The 21209-nt window shown below is 42.7% G+C and overlaps 1 pseudogene; it reads right to left on the bottom strand.

Moving 5' to 3' along the window:
* Positions 1-7974: 7974 nt before the first annotated feature.
* LOC123428204 lies at positions 7975-9576 on the bottom strand (annotated as a pseudogene).
* Positions 9577-21209: the final 11633 nt, after the last annotated feature.

The raw sequence follows: 21209 nt of genomic DNA on the forward strand, positions 1-21209 counted from the left end.
ATCTTTTTCGCAGCTAAGCCCCCGAGTGTGAGGATCACTCTCCACTCGGAGTACGTTTCAAACTTAGGCGAAGACTGGTTCGCAGCTAAGCGTCCGGGTGGATAGTTTTTATCCACTCGAAAGAGTTTGTTAACTTAGGCGAATCTTGTTCGCAACTAAGCCCCCTGAGTGTGAGGATCGCTCTCCACTCGGAGTACGTTTCATACTTAGGTGAAGACTGGTTCGTAGCTAAGCGTCCGAATGGATAGTTTTTATCCACTCGGAAGAGTTTGCTAACTTAGTCGAATCTTGTTCGCATCTAAGCCCCCCGAGTGTGAGGATCGCTCTCCACTCGGAGTATATTTCGTATTTAGCTGAAGATTGGTTCTCAGCTAAGCGTCCTAGTGGATAGTTTTTATCCACTCGGAAGAGTTTGTTAACTTAGCTGAATCTTGTTCGCAGCTAAGCCACCGAGTGTGTGGATCGCTCTCCACTCGGAGTACATTTCGTACTTAGGCAAAGATTGGTTCGCAACTAAGCATCTCAGTGGATAGTTTTTATCCACTCAGAAGAGTTTGTTAACTTAGGCGAATCACGTTCGCAGCTAAGCCCCCGAGTGTGAGGATTGCTCTCCACTCGGAGTACATCTCGTACTTAGGCGAGGAATGGTTCGCAGCTAAGCGTCCGAGTAGATAGTTTTTATCCACTCGGAAGAGTTTGTTAACTTAGGAGAATCTCATTCGCAGCTAAGCCCCCGAGTGTGACGATCGCTCTCCACTCGGAGTACATCTCGTACTTGGGCGAAGACTGGTAAGCAGCTAAGCGTCTGAGTGGATAGTTTTTTTCCACTCGGAAGAGTTTGTTAACTTAGGCGAATCTTGTTCGCAGCTAAGCCCCCGAGTGTGTGGATTGCTCTCCACTCGGAGTACATTTCGTACTTAGGCGAAGACTGGTTCGCAGCTAAGCGTCCGAGTGGATAGTTTTTATCCACTTGGAAGAGTTAGTTAACTTAGGCGATTCTCGTTCGCAGCAAAGCCCCCGAGTGTGAGGATCGCTCTCCACTCAGAGTACATTTTTTGGGCACGTAGCCACTCGACTGGAATCGACTAAAACTGAGGAAGTTATGATGTGGACAAGCAACTTTATTCAGCAAACTTTGTCTGTTACATCGAATAGACCGGTAATCAAGCATAAAAACGCTTCAGTAAATCCGCATTCCATGCACGTGGTTCGTCTGTCCTCTTCTGAAGATTGTAGAATCGGTAAGCTCCATTGTTTAACACCTTTGTAATGATGAAGGGTCCTTCCCAAGTAGGAGCTAACTTATGAGGCCGTTGTTGATCCACTTGGAGCACCAGATCACCTTGATGGAATGCCCGACTCCTTACATGCCTTGAATGAAAATGCCGCAAGTCCTATTGATAAACCGTGGATCGAACCAGCGCCATCTCGCATTCCTCCTCCAGAAGATCTACTCCATCTTGACGTGGTTGTTTGGCCTCAGCTTCTGACTAGATCCACTCGGGGGGAACTGTGAATCAAGTCACTCGGTAGAACAACTTCAGCTCCATAGACCAAGAAGAACGGAGTTCGCCCTGTCGACCGGTTCAGTGTTGTCCTCAAACCCCAGAGGACAGAGGGTAGCTCAGTTATCCAAGCTCCTGCAGCATACTCAAGGTCTCGCATGAGTCGAGGCTTTAATCCTTGTAAGATCAGACCATTTGCTCGCTGCGCTCGACCGTTGGTTTGCGGATGAGCAACGGATGCATAATCCACTTGGGTCCCTTGGTTAGTACAAAAACGTATGAATTCGTCCGAGTCGAAGTTTGACCCATTGTCTGTGATGATGCTATGCGGGACTCCATACCGGAATATAATTTCCTTCACAAACTTGATGGTAGTGCGGGCATCCAGCTTCTTGATTGGCTTGGCATCAATCCATTTGGTGAACTTGTCGACTGCAACGAGCAAGTGTGTGAAACCACTCTAACCTGTACGGAAAGGTCCGACCATGTCCAAACCCCAGACAGCAAACGGCCAAATGAGAGGAATCGTCTTGAGGGCTGATACAGGTTTGTGAGACAAGTTGGACTAGAACTGACAGCCTTCCCAACAGTCGATGAGGTGTTTGGCCATTTCATTAGCGTGAGGCCAGAAGAATCCAGATCGGTATGCTTTGGAAACAATGGTCCGAGAGGACGCATGATGACCACACGTCCCCGAGTGGATTTCTTCCAGGATCAGTTGGCCCTCCTCAGGGGAGATACATCGTTGAGCTACGCAGGTCACACTTTCTCTATAAAGTTGATCACCCATTACTATGAAGGCCTTTGACCCGCGGACAAATTGTCGGGCTTCATCTTCGTCTTCTGACAACTCTCGCCTTAAAATGTATGCAATATATGGTACTGTCCAGTCAGAAATAATCACCAAAACTTTCATGATAAGTTTTAGAGTCGGTTTACTTACCGAATCACATACCTCTTCGTTTTTGGAGTCTGAAACAAGTTGGTAAATATCCCTTATGTACTCCTCCGGAGTTATGGTATTAATAATATTGCTTTCAACATTTATGGGAGTACGTGAGATATAATGCTTGATTCTTTGCCCATTTACAACTCTCGGAAAATTACCTTCCGCATTGTTGATTTTTATGGCACCGGAACGATATACTTCTTCAACAATGTTAGGACCTTCCCATTTAGAGAGAAGCTTGCCTGCAAAAAATCTTAAACGAGAATCATATAGCAAGACATAATCACCTACATTGAACTCACGTTTTTGTATCCTTTTATCATGCCACCTCTTAAGTTTTTCTTTAAACAACTTGGCATTTTCATATGCCCGAGTTCTCCATTCATCAAGTGAGATAATATCAAATAACATCTTCTCACCAGCAAGTTTGAAATCAAAGTTGAGCTCTTTGATTGCCCAATAAGCCTTATGCTGTAGCTCAAGAGGTAAATGACATGCTTTACCATAAACCATTTTATACGGAGACATGCCCATGGGATTCTTATAAGCAGTTCTATAAGCCCACAGTGCATCATCAAGTTTCTTAGACCAATTCTTTCTAGACCTATTAACAGTATTTTGCAGAATTAATTTAATTTCTCTATTACTTAACTCTACTTGTCCACTAGACTGAGGATGATAAGGAGATGCGATTCTATGATTCACATCATATTTAGCAAGCATTTTACGGAAAGCACCATGAATAAAATGTGAACCACCATCATTCATTAAATATCTAGGGACTCCAAATCTGGGAAAAATGACTTCTTTAAGCATATTAATAGAGGTGTTATGATCAGCACTACTAGTTGGAATAGCTTCTACCCACTTAGTAACGTAATCAACAACAACTAAAATATGAGTATACCCGTTGGATTTTGGAAAAGGTCCCATGTAATCAAAACCCCAAACATCAAATGGTTCAATAACAAGTGAATAATTCATAGGCATTTTCTAACGTTTACTGATATTACCTATTATTTGACATTCATCACAAGACAAGACAAACTTACGAGCGTCCTTGAAGAGAGTAGGCCAATAAAAACCGGATTGCAATACCTTGTGTGCAGTTCTATCTCCCGCATGGTGTCCCCTGTAAGCCTCGGAGTGACACTTCTGTAAGATCTGTCCCTGTTCATGCTCATGTACACAACGTCTAATAACACCATCTACTCCTTCTTTATAAAGGTGAGGATCATCCCAAAAGTAATGTCTCAAATCATAAACGAACTTTTTCTTTTGTTGGTATGTGAAACTGGGTGGTATATATTTAGCAACAATATAATTAGCATAATTAGCATACCATGGTGTACTACGTGAAGCATTGATGACATTCAATTGTTCATTATGAAAGCCATCATCAATAGGTTGTGTGTCATCAAGAACATTCTCTAACCTAGACAAGTTATCTGCTACGGGTTTCTCTGCACCCTTCCTATCAACAATATGCAAATCAAATTCTTGTAGCAAGGGAACCCATCTAATAAGTCTAGGTTTAGCATCTTTCTTTTCCATGAGATATTTAATAGCAGCATGATCAGTGTGAATAGTAACTTTGGAATCAACAATATAAGATCTGAACTTATCACATGCAAACACAACTCCTAAAAAATCTTTTTCAATAGTAGCATAGTTTCTTTGGGCACTTTCTAGAGTTTTACTAGCATAATGAATAACATTTAATTTCTTATCAACTCTTTGTCCTAGAACAACACCAACAGCATAATCACTAGCATCACACATAATTTCAAAAGGTAGCACTACTAGGAAAAGGCCTGCTAATGGCGCACCTATTTTGGCTACTAATGGCGCACTATAGGTGCGCCACTAGCATCACGCCATTAGATTTTTTACTAATGGCGCACCACAAGTGCGCCATTAGTATCTGGTATACTAATGGCGCACCAGGCAATGCGCTATTAGTATTGCTCACGGTGCGCCATTAGTATGCCTCCCAGGTGCGCCATTAGTATGCCTCTCAGGTGCGCCATTAGTATGCCTCCCAGGTGCGCCATTAGTATGCCTCTCAGGTGCGCCATTACTATGCCTCCGAGGTGCGCCATTAGTATGCCTCCGAGGAGCGCCATTAGTATGCCTCCGAGGTAAGCCATTAGTATGCCTCCCAGGTGCGCCATTAGTATGCCTCCCAGGTGTGCCATTAGTATAGCCCATGGTGCTCCATTAGTATATGGTATTCTAGCATATATATGTTTTGTTTCAAAACCACAAATTCAACAGCACATAACATATATATATAATACATAATATGTGCCCAATAGTTTTACTGATCCACAACACATAACATATATGCAAAGTTGCATAACAAATTTCATGATCCATATATCAAAATTCCATAGCATCCATACATCCAAAATTCCATAGCATCCATATATACATATAGTTCCATAGCATCCATACATACATAGCTCCATAGCAAATATAATACACAGCGATACAACCCAAATCTAGGTTTGCGGAGAGAAAGATGGGCCCGTGCTCTGGACGGGAGTATGAAAAGTGGATGGTATCCCTCATGTTTTCTTGCTTAATTAATCTCGATGTCAAAAAACATCTTACATTTTGAGAGAGTTGATCAATTATATATCTTTGGGATGCAATCCTAACTAATCTATTTTTAAGAGAGCTGCCGTCATGCTGCCTTGTGTGCTGGTTAATGACCCCATGCCTTAAGTAGCCTTGAATCCATAACAATAAGATAGAGCATATAAGGTGTACTAGTTTCTATCCGTGCCTTCAAAATGTCAAACCAGAGGGTCTATGCTGGAATGACCTTTTTCGCTTTGCCGTGAAACTAGAAAGTGGATTACTGAAGCGTGTTCCTTTCTAACTCGCTGTATATGGGTAGAGTTTTGAACTTACTGCTTTCTCATATTTCTTGTACAATTCTTCAAACTTCTCACCCCAACAATCAGCCGACCCCGGAGCTTCATTAGGACAAAACAGGGACCGATCCTCATTATTTTTTACTCTTTGCATGAATAGATCAGGAACCCAGAGAGCAAAGAAAAGATCCCTCACACGGTTCTCCTCCTGTTAAATTGGCATTCATCAGAACACCTTCTAGAGATGGTATATGACAGAAACACACATCACAAACAAAGTGCATAGGTTTGGGTCACAGTAAGCAGATAATTATTTAAAAGCCTCCATATTATGCAAAAATGTACTACATAAATAGTATGTTAATATCAACTATTCTCTTGTATGGGCATAAATTGCAGCAAACTAAGACTTGCAGAGGCATCTGTAGGACAGGGTGCACTTTAAATGTATGAGGTAAATCTGAATGTCATAGAAAGCACATAAGATTTGAATGGTTATGTACTTCAGTTGCAAAACAAAAACAGTAATTAGATAATGCTAGGCTAACATTTTACCTTTCCATGGTTCTTCCTCAGATCAAGGAACTCAAAAATATCAGCATGCCAGGGCTCCATGTATACAACAAAGGCACCTGATTTTTGAAACAATGAATGGATTTCAGAAGACCATGGGATTAGAATTTACAAGGGGGAGGAATGATTTTTGAAACAATGAGTGGAACTCAAAAATAACCCCATGCATCACAGTTCCTAATAAACCATAGTCCAAGAAACCTAGAAAGTATCATATTGGTAAAGATAACAGTACATAAATCAATAGTAGTACCGATTGGAACGACAAAAATAGATTCTCATTTAACACAATATCAATAGGCAGAGAGAAGAATCAAGTTAACTGAAGAACCTGAAATCCGTGGGATGCATGACAGAAAATCATAACATATTATCAAACGAAAGTAGCACAGACCAAATAATGGAACAAAAATCTACGCAAAGCACAATATATAAATAATTAATTATACCTATTTAAAGAAGCACTGAATTATACCAAGTTATAAATGTCCATGGTAGTATGACCTATTCTATGTATTATCAAAATTCTCACATGACACTTTCTTCTAAGTTTTTGAACTTTGTATACCATTGTACAGATCATATTTGTTGGAAGAACATCTTAAAGGAGAATGGATGAGTAACAAACATAGTGCTAAAGGGGCACGTGTAATTATAAATAGGTTACTTATACAGTGATTATATAGCTCATTCCAAAGGCTTTTGTGAGGTGGGACATAACATAAATGAAGAAATCTAACTTTAATATGGACCCTTGATCAATAGAAACATAACTCCAATATGGAATCAGTCAGTCTAATATTTCTAGTATCACACTGCAACTAACACTTTAGAAGGGGTGTATGCAAACAGTGAAACAAAGAGAAGATGGAGTCGTTCCAAACAGCAACAGAAGGAGACGGGTCTTGGCCAGGACGAGCTCGCAGCATTATCTCTAGAGGCGCGGACGGAGCACTTGGCCAGGACTCCCTATGAAGTGAAGCAGGACTGCATTTTAAAAAAACAAGAAGTACCTTTGCACCAAGAGCAAGAAATTGCCGCAGACAGGCGGCTGTATCTAACTCAGCGCATTTTAGAGCAACGTGCAAAACTGACTTGTGTAGCATGCAGTGCGATACACCTGAACATCTCGAATCATCCCAAGATACCTAAAATGCCATTAAGGGAGCACACTAGTAAGATGTTTTATCTTCACTAGTAAGATGCCCGTGCTACGCTACGGAATCATATAAAATCAAATGGAATAACAAAAGTATAAACCAAATGTAGTACTGCATTTTTTGTCAAGATAGGGTTAGGCTTTAGCCACATAAAAAAATAATAGAGTTATATGCATGTGCACAACTATTTTGAAATGCATCATGCATTGAAGTTACATTTCTCATTTGCCAAGAAAACACACCAACTTGATTTCTCAGATGACTTTGTCTTGGCATTACACCACCATAAGATTTCACATTGTAGGTGAAACTCAGTTTCAGTTACATCGACGACTATAAAAGCACTGGACAGATTTTCAAGATATTTACAAAATTACATCAATGATTACAAAAGAACCTTCTTTTCCTTTAGCAGACTGTTGGCTTGGACATTGAGGCATTTTGCAAATGAATCTTCATTAGTTAAATCAAAAATGTGAGCATTCAGCATCACAAATCATATGTTTCACTAGAGCTGATATTTATTTGCACTCAAAGTTTAACTTATTTCACACCTAAATCATATTTTCCAAGTACTCAAATGCCAACTTGCCGCAAAACTGTAACATCTGTTTCAGCTGCTACAAGAATAATTGATAACCATGAAGCTTGAAGGTGTTCATTCTCATGGTGTGACTTGCCTATAAATACAAATTACTTTTTTTATTCTAGTCTGCTTTAAGTCCCGTTTCTGTAAACAGAAAAAGTAACTTAAAAAAGAAGGCAAATGAAGACACATAGTACACGCAAAAGAAATTTGTCTATGGAGACTAATACTGCAAAGGAGCTTACATTTTTACAGCAAGCCCGCAAAAGAAATTTTTTGTGCTACTACCAACGGTGCCTAGAATCAACAAGGAAAGATACTAGCTAGGGGTACACGGTACCGCGGATGCTTCATCCAGCGTCGGCTTGCTTTGCGCCGGCTGTTGAGCTTCATCAACCGGCGAGTGGTTCTGCTTGCTCGGCAAGCACGTGCAAATCGCCTCTTCTTCCTTCATGACCTTCAGTGAATCAACAAGCGGAAGCACCATGACGAGGTGCGTGGTCAGCTCAACAAAACTCAAAATGTTCAACAGAAACAGAAAGGGGCTCATCAAAGAAATTAGTAGCATGCTTATGTGATTTCGGTGGATTTAGGCATAATGCCCCCGATCGATCGCACGGCTAATCTAGTTGATATTAGCATTTCTGGTGTTATCTTACTACTGTATATCCACCATATGTACATGTACATACCTTGATCTGCATCTGGAGTTCCTTGATGTAATCAACAGCCAGATCCAACATGTCGGACGTGTTGGTTTGCTATGGGATGTCAAGTAAACCAGTTAGCTCAACACCACTCTGCTAGTTCCGCACACGAAACAAATGGAAAGTAAAACAGTCCAACAATCTCATACTGCCAGTGGATTAATTCCTGGCAGAGCCATGTCAGTGTATGGCTTTGGCGTTCCAACAGTTTGTTTAATTACCTTCTCCATGTTGGGGACGAGCTCTTGCAGATTCCGCACACGCTTGCTGATCTCCGTCCTCCTCCACGGCTCAACGATGCTTCTTCTATGTGATGAGCGATCCTAATGAACGGAGAAAAGTACTAATCATGCACTGCCCAACAATTTTACTACTGGCGGATTAATTCCTTGCAGAGCCGTGCCCGTACGTACAGTTCATTCAATACCTTTTTTACGTTGGGTACCAGCTCCTGTATCCGACTGTTGTTCTCCGCCATCCTCACCTGCTTGGCATGGTTACGCACAAACAAATGTGAGAAGAACTAATCATATGCACCGTCCAACAATTTAAGATTAATTACTCGTGGAGCAACGCATGTAAGGCTTTGGCATCCGAATGGTTCGTTAATTACCTTTTCAATGTTCGGGACGAGCTCCTATTTCTTCTCACCGATATCCATCCACCTCACCTGCTTGTCCGCGACATTTTTCCTATCCAAACACCTGATGACAGCCAGCATTTAGCTTCCAATAGAACTCAATGAGAAAATATCACGAACGAGAAGAAGATCACTGTCCATACAAGGGGAGCTGGCGGGGGCGGATCTGGCGGGGGCGGATCTGGGCGGCGCTGCTGGAAATACGGGGGGACTGGCCGGGGATTGGGGCGTCCGCCGGAGGGCAGAAAGCTCATACCTTTTCGCGAATCGGAGCCCGGGACCTCGCCGGCCAGCCGAGGGGAGGCGGTGGAGGAGGACGGCACCGCGCTGCGCGGCGGCAGCGGGATGGGTAGGGTCGTGGGGAAGACCATGGGGGCGGCGTGGGAGGGGAGGGTGCCTGCGGCGTCGCCATGGCGGGCGGCGGCATCTCCTGCTTCTGCTGGCCGGCGGCGCGGCGCGAGGAACCCTAGCTGCGGCTGCGCGAGGAGGTTGCGGGGAGGGAGCGAAGGGTGGGAGATGGAGGAAAGGGGAAGCGAGAGGAGGGGCAGAGAGATGCTTTTTTTTGCAAAACTACTAATGGCGCACCACCAGCTGGTGCGCCATTAGTAACCAGGTTACTAATGGCGCACCAGCTGGTGGTGCGCCATTAGTAACCAGGTTACTAATGGCGCACCAGCTGGTGGTGCGCCATTAGTAGTTTTGCAAAAAAAAATATAGTAGTGGCGCACTGGGTGAGTGGTGCGCCATTACTAGTTAAACTAGTAATGGCGCACTCTGCCCCGGTGCACCATTAGTACTTTTGGGAAAAAAATTGTTATTAGTGGCACACCGTGTGTGTGGTGCGCCATTAGTGTGATGGACACTAATGGCGCACCTACACATGGTGCGCCATTGCTATATAGTAGTGGCGCACCACTTGTCTGGTGCGCCATTAGTGTCTATATTATTTATAGCCCTTTTCCTAGTACTGTAGGTTCCAATCAGGTGGTTGAACAATAGGTGTAGTTATCAAGGCCTTCTTAAGTATTTCAAATGCTTCTTCACAATCATCATAAAAAAATGGATTATCTTTTTGCAAGAGATTGGTGAGAGGACTAGAAAACTTAGAGAAATCTTTAATGAACCTTCTATAGAAACCAGCATGACCAAGGAAACTTCTTATACCTTTAACGTCTGTAGGGCATGGCATTTTCTCGATCGCATCAACATTAGCCTTATCGACTTCAATACCTCTTTCAGAAATTGTATGTCCTAAGACGATGCCTTCATTAACCATAAAGTGTCACTTCTCCCAATTCAAGACAAGGTTAGTATCTTTACATATCTGCAAAACTCGATCAAGGTTGCTCAAGCAATCATCAAAAGAAGATCCGTAAATGGAGAAATCATCCATGAAAACCTCAACAATCTTTTCACAAAAGTCAAAGAATATAGCCATCATACATCTTTGAAAGGTAGCAGGTGCACTACATAAACCAAAAGGCATACGTCTATAAGCAAAGGTACTAAAAGGGCAAGTAAAAGTGGTTTTCTCCTAATCAGATTGTGCAACAGGTATTTGGGAGAAACCAGAATAACCATCTAGAAAGCAAAAGTGTGTATGTTTAGACAATCTTTCTAGCATTTGATCAATAAAAGGCAAAGGGTAATGATCTTTCTTAGTAGCTTTATTTAATTTTCTAAAATCAATTACCATCTTATAGCCAGTAACAATTCTCTGTGGGATCAAGTCATATTTATCGTTATGGACAATGGTAATACCTCCCTTCTTAGGGACACAATGCACCGGACTTACCCAATCACTATGAGCAACAGGATAGATAATACCTGCTTCGAGGAGCTTTAGTATTTCTTTTCTTACCACCTCTTTCATCTTAGGATTTAATCTTCGTTGATGATCGGCCACTGGTTTTGAATCAGGATCAGTTTTGATTTTATGCTGGCATAGAGTGGGACTAATGCCCTTAAGATCATCAAGAGTATATCCAATAGCAGCACGGTGCTTCCTCAGAGTTTTCAATAATTTCTTTTCTTCATGCACTGAAAGGATAGCACTAATAATAACATGATATCTCTCTTTTTCATCAATATAAGCATACTTAAGAGTATCAGCTAATTGTTTAAGCTCAAACACAGGATCACCCTTTGGTGGAGGTGGATCTCCGAGTAATTCAATAGGCAAATTATTCTTAAGGACATGATGTTATTCAAAGATAACTCTATCTATCTCCTTTCTTTCGTCCATATGCATATCATTTTCATGTTCAAGCAAGTATTGCTCTAAAGGATCAGTAGGAGGCACAGCAATAGAAGCACGAGAAATAATTTCATCCTTACTAGACAATTCTTTTTCATGAGGTTGTCTACCAAACTTTGAAAAATTAAATTCATGTGACACACGTTCAAAGCCAACAGTAACAGTTTGTTTCTCACAATCAATCTGAGCATTAAAAGTATTGAGGAAAGGTCTACCAAATATGATGGGACAAAGGCTATCTTGTGTGGTAGCAAGAACGAGAAAATCAGTAGGATACTTAGTTTTACCAGACAAGACTTCAACATCTCTCACAATTCCCATAGGGCAGATAGTATCTCTATTAGCAAGTTGAATAGTAACATCAATAAATTCCATCTCGATAGGTGCAATCTCATCTTTAATTTCATTATATGAAGATCGAGGTATTGCACTAAGACTAGCACCCATGTCACATAAACCATGATAACAATGATCTCCTATCTTAACAGAAACAACAGGCATGGCAACATCAGGTTTATGTTTGTCTCTAGCATGAGGTTTAGCAATTCTAGCAGCATCTTCACAGAATTGAATAACATGCCCATCAATATTATCGGCCAAGAGATCTTCAATAATAGCAATGCTAGGTTCAACTTTAATTTGCTCAGGGGGTGTAGGTGTTCTAATGTAGCCCTTACGTATCATAGTTGAAGCTTTAGCATGATCCTTTATTCTAACAGGGAAAGGTGGTTTCTCAATGTAAGCACTAGGAACAATAGAATCATTATAAGCAATAACTTTCTCTTCAACTGGATTGGGTTTTACTACATTGACTTCTATGGGAGGATGATATTTAAACCAATTCTCCTTAGGGAGATTAGTATGAGCAGAAAATGATTCACATAATGAAGCTACTATCTCAGAGTCAAGTCCATGTTTAGTGCTAAAATCACGAAAAGTATTTGTTTCAGCGAAGGATTTAACGCAATCGAATTTAAGATTTGGTGAATCCTTACCTTAATCAAACTCCCAATCTTCAGAGTCGCGTTTAATTCTTTCCAATAAATCCCATTTGAAGTCAACATCTCTCTTCATAAAAGAACCGGCACAAGAAGTGTCAAGCATGGTGCGATTATCATGAGAAAGCCGAGCATAGAAGTTTTGAATAGTAATTTCTCTCGAGAGCTCATGGTTGGGGCATGAATATAACATTGACTTAAGCCTCCCCCAAGCTTGAGCGATACTTTCTCTATCACGAGGCAAAAAATTATAGATGTAATTCCGATCACGATGTACCAAATGCATAGGATAAAACTTTTGATGAAATTCCAATTTCAATCGGTTGTAGTTCCATGATCCAGTATCATCACATAGCCTACACCATGTCAATGCTTTATCCCTCAAAGATAAGGGAAAGACCTTCTTCTTGACCTCATCCTCGGGCAAACCTGCAAGCTTAAATAAACCACAAACTTCATCTACATAGATTAGATGCAAGTCGGGATGTGATGTTCCATCTCCTGTAAAAGGATTAGCCAACAGTTTCTCTAGCATACCCGAAGGAATTTCATAATAAATATTTTCAGTAGGTGCATTAGGTTGAGGAGAAATTATTTGTGCTTCCGGTCGAGGTGAAGGTACCCCGAACAAGCTCCTCAAAGCATTAGTTTCCATAGTGACAAGTGACAATAAATTTCAGCACACTATATAAATGTTTCCTTACCAAATCCCACTCACCAGAGGCGCTTCACTCCCCGACAACGGCGCCAGAAAAGAGTCTTGATGACCCACAAGTGTATGGGATCTATTGTAGTCCTTTCGATAACTAGGAGTGTCGAACCCAACGAGGAGCACAAGGAAATGACAAGTTTTTTTCAACAAGGTATTCTCTGCAGGCACTGAAATTATCGGTAACATATAGTTGTGAGATAAGATAATTCGTAACGGGTAGCAAGTAACAATAGTAACAAAGGTGCAGCAAGATGGAAGAATCCCTTTTGTAGCAAGGTACAAGCCTGGACGAACTCTTATATAAGGTAAAGCGCTCCCGAGGACACATGGAATTTCTGTCAAGCTACTTTTCATCATGTTCATATGATCCGCGTTCGCTACTTTGATAGTTTGATATGTGGGTGGAACGGTGCTTGGGTGCTGTCCTTACTTGGAAAAACATCCCACTTATGATTAACCCCTCTCGCAAGCATCCGCAACTACGAAAGAAGAATTAAGACAAAGTCTAACCATAGCATTAAACTAGTGGATCCAAATCAGCCCCTTGCGAAGGAACACATAAACTAGGGTTTAAGCTTCTATCACTCTAGCAACCCATCATCTAATTATTACTTCCCAATGCCTTCCTCTAGGCCCAAATAATGGTGGAGTGTTATGTAGTCGACATTCACATAACACCACTAGAGGAAAGACAACATACAACGGATCAAAATATCGAATGAATACCAAATTCACATGACTACTTATAGCAAGACTTATCCCATGTCCTCAGGAACAAACGTAACTACTCACAAAGCATAATTATGTTCATGATCAGAAAGGTATTGAATAGCATTAAGGATCTGAACATATGATCTTCCACCGAGTAAACCAACTAGCATCAACTACAAGGAGTAATTAACACTACTAGCAACCTTACAAGTACCAATCGGAGTCACGAGACGGAGATTGGGTACAAGAGATGAACTTGGGTTTGAAGATGAGATAGTGTTGATGAAGATGTTGATGGAGATGAGTCCCCTTCGATGAGAGGAGTGTTGGTGATGACGATGGCAACGATTTCCCCCTCCGGGAGGGAAGTTTCCCCGGCTAGCCGGCCCTGCCGGAGCTCTATATTGGTTCTGATCAAGTTCCGCCTCGTGGTGGCGATGTCTCTTCCCGAAAACTCTCCCTTGATTTTTTCTGGGACGAAACCCTCCTTATAGCAGAAGATGGGAGCCGGAGGGGTAACAGGGGGCCCACGAGCCACCCAGGGCCGCCCAGGGGGGTAGGGCACGGCTTGCAGGCTCGTGACCTCATGGTGGCTCCCCTCGAGTATTTTTTCCGCCCAATATTTTTTATATATTCCAAAATAATTCCTTGCTGATTTTCACGGCTTTTGGAGTTGTGCAGAATAGTTATCTCAAACTTGCTCCTTTTCCAGCAAAGAATTCCAGCTGCCGGCATTCTCCCTCTTCATGTAAACCTTATAAAATAAGAGAGAAAAGGCATAAGTATTGTACCATAATGTGTAATAACAGCCCATAATGCGATAAACATCAATATAAAAGCATGATGCAAAATGGACGTATCATCCTCTTGCACAGACGGAGTGTGCAAGTGTTCCAAACAAACATTGCTGGGTATTGGTTTCTGAGTAGATCCAATTTTAGACAATTCATCAGCTCCCTGGTTCTTCAGTCGGGGTATATGATGGAGTTCTAAGCCTTCAAACGTCTTCTCCAGCTTCCTCACTGCATTACAATAACCTGTCATGGCAGGGTTCTGGATGTCCCACTCCTTCATCACCCGATTAACCACTAAGACTGAGTCGCCGTAGACCATTAGGCGCCGGACGCTGATACGTCTCCGTCGTATCTACTTTTCCAAACTCTTTTGCCCTTGTTTTGGACTCTAATTGGCATGATTTGAATGGAACTAACCTAGACTAACGTTGTTTTCAGTAGAATTGCCATGGTGTTGTTTTTGCGCAGAAATAAAAGTTCTCGGAATGACCTGAAAATTTACGGAAATTTTTTGTGGAATATATAAAAAATACCGACGCGAGAATCAACGGAGGAAGTGGAGCTCTGAGCCCACAAGCCCAACAGGCGCGGCCCCCTGGCGGCGCTTGGCAGGCTTGCGGGGACCACAAAGCTCCACCGCCTCCAAATCCAGCTCTATTTAGTCCCTTTCTTCCTCTGGAGGGCAGATCTGGAGTCCGTTCTGGGCTCCGGAGAGGGGAGATCATCGTCATCGTCATCACCAACCTTCCTTCATCGCCAATTCCATGATACTCTTCACCATTCATGAGTAATCTCATCGTAGGCTTGCTGGACAGTGATGGGTTGGATGAGATCTATCATGTAATCGAGTTAGTTTTGACGGGGATTGATCCCTAGTATCCACTATGTTCTGAGATTGAAGTTTCTACTACTTTGCCATGCTTAATACTTGTCACTAGGGCCCGAGTGCCATGATTTCAGATCTGAACCTATTATGTTGTTGCCAATATATGTGTGTTCTTGATCCTATCTTGCAAGTTGTAGTCACCTACTATGTGTTATGACCCGGCAACCCCGGAGTGACAATAGCCGGAACCACTCCCGGAGATGACCATAGTATGAGGAGTTCATGTATTCACCAAGTGTTAATGCGTTGGTCCGGTTCTTTTTTAAAAGGAGAACCTTAATATCCAGTAGTTTCCATTAGGACCCCGCTGCCACGAGAGGGATGGACAATAGATGTCATGCAAGTTCTTTTCCCTAAGCATGTATGACTACATACGGAATACATGCCTACTTTAGATTGACGAACTGGAGCTAGTTACTTATCTCTCCGTGTTATAATTGTTACATGATGAATAGCATCCGGCATAATCATCCATCACGGATCCAATGCCTACGAGTTTTTCCTACTGGTCCTTGCTACGTTACTTTGCCGCTACTGCTGTCACTGCTGCTACTGTTACTCTGTTGCCACTGTTGTTACTCTGTTACTACTGCTGTCACTTTGCTGCTACTGGTTACTGTTGCTACTGTTGCTATCATCCTACCTTGCTACTGATACTTTGCTGCAGATACTAAGTCTTTCAGGTGTGGTTGAATTGACAACTCAACTGCTAATACTTGAGAATATTCTTTGGCTTCCCCTTGAGTTGAATCAATAAATTTGGGTTGAATACTCTACCCTCGAAAACTGTTACGATCCCCTAATCTTGTGGGTTATTAGACGCCGAGTGAGATGGCCATACGCAACCAAAAGGATAGCTTCTGTGGGGACCCCGAATTACGAGTCAAGATCGCCGTGCTCAGTGATCCCAGAGATCAATGCTCACCGAACATAGATACCGAATAAAAGAGTTTTACGTCCATACATACCGTTTAATACAGTAAATGACCACCTCGGTCGAGTCTTACATATATAGGGCCTTATAGGCCAACACTCCAAACTGGACCAATAGCGGATTTATAGGTTGAAAGCGTGAACCCATGGCATCAGCCTTAACCTACAAGCATTCTGACCGGGAAGCATCCTAGCTCGCAAGAACGTCACGGAGTTAATCTTCACCATATCCTGTTCTTGCATACCTGGTCAATGAAATAACCAGTGGCAAGCCAATGAGTACTTTGAATGTACTCGCAAACAACCCATGATATAATCAACAAAAGTGAAGGATAACAATATCATGCGTCTTTAGTGTGACTCATCTTGGTGGAATGATCATGACTATGCCTCAAGTTAAAGAATTACTTTTGAAGAACAGGTTACAGATATCAATATATCTGTCGAGGGCTGAACCTTTCGGGTTCACACTATATGCCAAGTCACTGAACTTGGTCATATCATTACTATAACAACAACACCTTTTCCAACACCACACACTCACAGTTGGTTTATGCGGAAATAACTGGACGTAGTTTAAGCAGGATTACCCAACTGTCCTTGACCGCGGACACGGCTATTTGGATAGTTTACACTCTGCAGAGGTAGTACGCTGGACCCACGAGATCCGGGAAACTTCCGTGTCATCCACGACTCGCGCTATATCACATACCCGAGGTAAGTACCCGATCAATGCTTTTCCCCTGATGATACTAGACAAAGAGGTCCACTCGATTGGTACCTAGCCCACATGTTGTACGTCTTACGAGCACCAACTCTGGACAGTACCAACCATGCGGGGACCAACGGTGTGACTGGAACTCATAAAAATGGCATAGTCGTCCTACCGGGCACGACCCCATCACGAGAGTGACCACACACACTCCCGCCACTAGTAATGTGGCTCTTTGCTAGCACCGACTAGAGTAATTAACATAGCCCCGTCCCACGAGGGGTAACGTGGTCGTACTGGTAAGATTGGGACGGTCGACACATCATAAATCTAATCCGTTTCCGAAACCATACTCACACAAATACTGGGTGCATCACTTCACCGAAAGTGACCACCTAACTCATCATCTCCCTCGGGCATTAGTGGCACCCGACGGGGTTTTAATAAACTCTTGCTTTATGTCGACAACATGCTCATGATAATATTACTTCTATCTTTACTTGTCAACATGGTATTAGCATGACCCTCAAGGGGCAGGGTCAAGCTCAATGCATGTGCTCCGGGGGATCCTTCGGTAAAATCATATCAAATGATTACCGGCACTTGTGATCATATGCAACGGGAATACTTGCTACTTTAACATGCAAAGTAACATATGCTCAGTCATGGTCAAAGGGCTGCTTGCCTTGCTCACGTAAGTCCTTGGGGTCTTTGAGGTCTTCTGCTCCAACTCTGAATACTCTGTCTACCCGTCAACTATCATCGGAAACAACCACGATAAGACACACAGCAAGCAGAAATAAAAGTGCCACAAAAATAGAAATATATTTTTCTTGGACCTCTTTGGTCATAAGAAAAATACCTGAATCTTTGCCAAGGGGGGTTTGGACCAATAGGGGTGTTTGAATGGAGGAAGGGAGGAATAGGTGTTTATTGAAGAAGCCTACCTAAATCATTCTCTTAAAAATGAGTGGAGGCACTCAATAAACAGAGCATGAATTTAGAATTATTTAGGAAGTTGTCTCACTGGTTTTGGAGTTGAGAAGAATATGCTAGGAGTTTTGTAATATGGAATAAATAGCAATAGGAAGCTATTTATTTATTGGACCAGAAGTAAGTCACACAAAAATGTTGACCAGGGCTTCAAAAATAGGGCATGATTTTAGAAGGCCTTAGGAATTGGAATCACTCCATTTGGACTTCAGTTGAAACTGCTAGGAATTTTGAAAGGTGGGACATTTTATATCCAAATTTGGATTTGAGTAATGACACTACAGAAAATCTTCCTGGAAAATATGCAAAGCACATGTGTGGATAGAGCTTGAATTTAGGACCCTGTAGAAATTTGAATCAAATAAATTGGAGTCAGAATGAATTTATGATGGAATTTATAAGTTATGAATAAAATGAAAAAGAGAAAAGGCTCAGCCTGTGGGGGTTATCCTGCCCCCAGGGCGTTGGATAGGCCTTCGGTCGGCCCAGTGGCTCGGGCCACCAGCGAGGGGGCCACGCAGGAGGCGCAGTTCTGGAAAGGCGCCTTCGGCGTTGGGGAAGTGAAGTTCCGAGGTGCGCTTCCACTTAAAAAGGGGCGGCCCCGATTGGAGAGAGGCTGACGAGGGGCCCACCTGTCAGCTTCGTCCCTAACCTCCTGCTCAAGATGGGAGAGAGGGGAGGCAGGACAGGGCCGAGAGCCGGCGCCTATCCCGGTGGCCCAGGCTACTGCTGACGCTGCTCCGGCCACCAGGGCACTCGGGGGAAGGTGCCGCGTCGGCATGGGGGGGGGGGGTCTTTCCTTGCAGGCGGAGCGAGGGCGAGCAGGGGCTCTGGTCGCAGCGGCCGGCCGACGGCGGCTCAGGTGGCAGCCCCCTGCGAAGGGAAAGAGGAGGAGAGGAAGGGGTCCAGGGGAGACCCCGGTGTTCTGGGTGACTGAGGAAGGCTCAAGGGAGAGGGGAGCGTCCTAGGGTGCTTGGTTTCGGTGAAGGCCGAAGATCTGCCCACGGCCATGGGGATAGGGAGACCTTGGGGAAGAGGAGACTCAAGGAGGGGCCCTAGAGGAACCCAAGGAAGAGGGGAGAGATGCTAGAGCAGCTGGTGCTCGGGGGAAGAGGAGATAATAGAGGGAATGGAGAGAGAGAGCTCAGGATCTTTGTGGAGCTTCGGTGCACCGCGAGAGCACGTGTCCCTGGGAGAGCTTGGCTGCTTCTAGGCGTCGGGATGGGTTGGACTGGTCAACGGGAGCATCCTGGTGCGCTGGGGCATGCTGCTAAGGAGGGGACCGAGCTGTAGAAGGAGAATAGGGTGCAGAGCACCAATACTGCAGGCTGCCAGCTTGGTCACCATTGCCACATGTGCCCATAGGATTGCAATGACCCGTCAATTATGTCTGGGAGGTGGGGCATGCTATCTGGAAGGTGAGTGAGGAGTTTGGCTTCGAGTGGATCAGGTTTGAATAGGATTTGACTATGATTAAGTTTGCAACAGCAAACTTAAGGCCAACAAAAGTGGTTTGCACTAAGAGTGGATTGAGGGAAAACCATGTCCAACACTCTTGTTCATAGAAGGACTACTAGCCTGCCAATTTTCAGCTCAGGGAAATAAGCCTAGCTAGCACTTGTAGTACAATCCTATATTTTAGCCAGAAATGGAGTTGTAGATGTGCTGCTCATTTTCTCCACATGAGCATGCCATCTCTTGGTTTGCAATGAAGCATTGACACACTAGAGAGGCTGCGGAAAGAATTGGAAGCCTTGGGTTAAGCAGAAGAATGGGAAGAGAGGTAACACAGTGCTGCCAAGGGTGAAAAACAGAAGTAGTTACAAAGGGTCCTTCTCCAATAATTGACCAGTGGCCAAGGGAATGTTACTGGAGGTAAAATGTAATAAGAGATTGCTGTGGTAGAAAGTTGAGCTCAAGGGTAAAAGTGGAAGGGGTCAAAGAAGCCAATTTACTGAGTGCACACAAGGTGTTTGATCTGTGTTTAGGCTACGAGATGGATTCCAATGGCTATGAAATTTAACAGGTTCAAATAATATATGAAAATAAGCTTGCACACCAAATTTGGGATTTGCTGGAGAAGTTTTCCAATGTAGACTTGGAAAACCCCTAAAATGGGCAGAAATGGCTTTTTGATTACAACCCTATTCAAATAAATTCCCACAAATCCAATATTTGGTGTAGGGGCATTATTTGAGCATTAAGGCATGCACAAAAAGTTTGAGGTCAACTGGAGAAACTTTATCATGTAAAGTTTACCAAAGTCAGAAATCAACAGAGAGGGTTTTGAGGGTCTTAGGGCGAGTTCCTCTATTCTCCATGTGGTACCACTTGGTGTGGATGCCTTATTGGAGTATTAAAACATGTCCACCAAATTTGAGCACAATTAGAGACACTTCAGAATGTAGAGTTGCTCAAATTTGAATCTGGACAGATAGGGTTTTAGAATAATTAGGGGAGTCAAATCAACCTGGATTGAGTTGAAACTTGGCAAGATCATCAATAATATCATAGATGGCATGCTAGAATTTTACTGGAATTTATTGAGAATATTTCTTATAGAAATATTTCAAAAGCTTGAAATAGGCAGGAATGGTTTTGGAGGGGTTTGCCCAATATTTTGAACATGACCATGTGTTGAAACTCATATATATGGAATACATATATCCACTGAGTTTCCCTAAATTTTCTTAAATATTTTGAAGGTAATAAAAATAACTTTCCTTCATATGAGACCATTTCTGGCCTCACAGAAAGGCATTTAAATAAAATAATAAAATAACATTTAAAATAATAATATTGTGGTTTTTGGAAGAAATTTTGATAATAGGTTTTAAATAAAATAATTGGTGCAAAAATAAGTTCCCCAATTGAGGACTTGTAGTACAAACCTCACGTGAGGGGTCAGAGTTCAATTCAAGGAAATGCCTTTTGGTGAAAATAATATTTGGTAAAAATAGATATTGGTCCTAAACACATGGCATGATCACTAGGCAGGGGAACATGGGATGAGGATGTGAGTTGGAGGATAGCAAGAAGTATTGGGGATCAACTCAAGCATACCAGCAAGCAGGCAAACAATAGTCAATTCAAGCATCACAAGCATTCACAAAATTTTTAATTGGTCCTAATTTTTGAAATAAGTTAATTAGTCAGGAAAGCTAAACACAGGGTGTTACAGACCTTACCCCCTTAAGAAAATCTCGTCCCC

Source organism: Hordeum vulgare, chromosome 2H (genome assembly GCF_904849725.1).
Source record: "Hordeum vulgare subsp. vulgare chromosome 2H, MorexV3_pseudomolecules_assembly, whole genome shotgun sequence".
NCBI classification, from domain to species: domain Eukaryota; kingdom Viridiplantae; phylum Streptophyta; class Magnoliopsida; order Poales; family Poaceae; genus Hordeum; species Hordeum vulgare.